The following is a 1,661-nucleotide window of genomic DNA, read 5'->3' on the forward strand; positions in this document are numbered from 1 at the left end:
CTCAAAAAAGTCCTAGCCCAGATGACTTCACAGGTGTATTCTACAAAATATTCAAAGATGTATTCTTAGCGTTTTGTTGTTGTTGTTGTTGTTGTTGTTGTTGTTATGTACCGTCCAGTCGCTTGTGACTCATAGTGGCCCTACGTACAACAGCCCTATACCCTGCTCTATCCCTTGCTAATCTCACTATCTCCAAAACACCTATCCTCATTACCCCAGTGACGGAATCAATCCATCTCATCGAGGGTCTTCCTCTCCTGCGCCAGATTAACCATCTTAAGCATGATGGCCCTCTCTAAGGACTGGTCCTACCTTGTAACATGTCCAAAATATGTCAGACAAAGTTTCAGAATCCTTGCCTCCAAAGAGTATCCCGGTTTAGCCCTCACCATGATGAACCTGTTTGTTCTCTTAGAAGTCCATGATACATTCAGTATCTTCTCCAGCACAACTCAAAGACATCAATTCTCCATTTATCATCCCTAGTCATTTTCCAGGTCTCTGAAGCATAGCAAGTAATGGCAAATACTATGGCCTGTATCAGATGCACCTTAGTCTCTGGACTGACATTGTTGCTCCTCAGTACCTTGGAGAGGTCTCTGACAGAAGACTTTCCCAATGCAATTCTTCCTGGCTGCTGGTACCAAGAGTGTTGATTGTAGAGCCAAGCAAACTAAAGGGGTCAACAATCTCAATCTCTTTACTATCTATCATGATGCTGCCAATTGTCCCAGTGGTGAGAATCTTTGTTTTCTAGATGTTGATCTTCAATTCATATTGAAGGCTGCAATCCTTGACCTTCTGCAGCAAGTGCTTCAGGTTCTCCTCAGCTTCAGCAATCAGGGTTGTGTCATCTGCATAAAGCAGATTGTTGATAAGTCTACCTTAAATCCTGATGCCACATTTCTTCTCATAGAGCCCAGACTCCTGGATAATCTGTTCTGCATATAGATTGAAAAGATATGGAGATAGGACATATCCTTGACGCACACCCTTCCTAATTTCAAACCATGAAGTATTTCCTTTCTCGTCCAAGTATAAGTTTTACATAAGCACAATAAAGTGTTCTGGGATTCCCATTCCTCTCAAAGTCAGCCACAGTTTGTTGTGATCCACTCAAATACCGTTGTGTAGTCAATGAAACACAGATAGCCATTCTTCTGGTATTCTCTGCTTTCAGCCAAGATCCATCTGACATTAGTATAACATCCCTAGTGCCATGGCCTTTTCTAAATCAAGCCTGCACTTCAGACAGTTCTCTGTTGATGTGCTGTTCTAGTTATTTTTGGATGATCTTCAGCAGAATCTTGCTTGCATGTGATATCAATGGTTTTGCTCAATAATTTCCACACTCTATGGGATCACCTTTCTTTGGAATGAGAACAAATATAGATCTCCTAAAGTCAGTAGACCAGGTGGTTGTCCTGGCACAAGTTCTTGGCATAACTTGGTGAGAACATCCAGGGCAGCGTCTGTTTGTTGATATATTCCCATTGGTGTGCCATCAATTCCTGGGGCCTTGGTTTTGGCCAATTCTTTCAGAGAAACTTGAACTTTCTCCTTCATAAAAGCTCTTGTTCATACGTTGCTTCATGGAATTCTTCTGTGTCCATCAATTTCTTCTGGTATGACTCTGTATACTCTTCCCATGTTCTTTTAAT

The sequence above is a fragment of the Elephantulus edwardii genome, unplaced genomic scaffold (assembly GCF_000299155.1).
Source record: "Elephantulus edwardii isolate Elephantulus edwardi_28Jun2011 unplaced genomic scaffold, EleEdw1.0 scaffold00043, whole genome shotgun sequence".
NCBI lineage: Eukaryota > Metazoa > Chordata > Mammalia > Macroscelidea > Macroscelididae > Elephantulus > Elephantulus edwardii.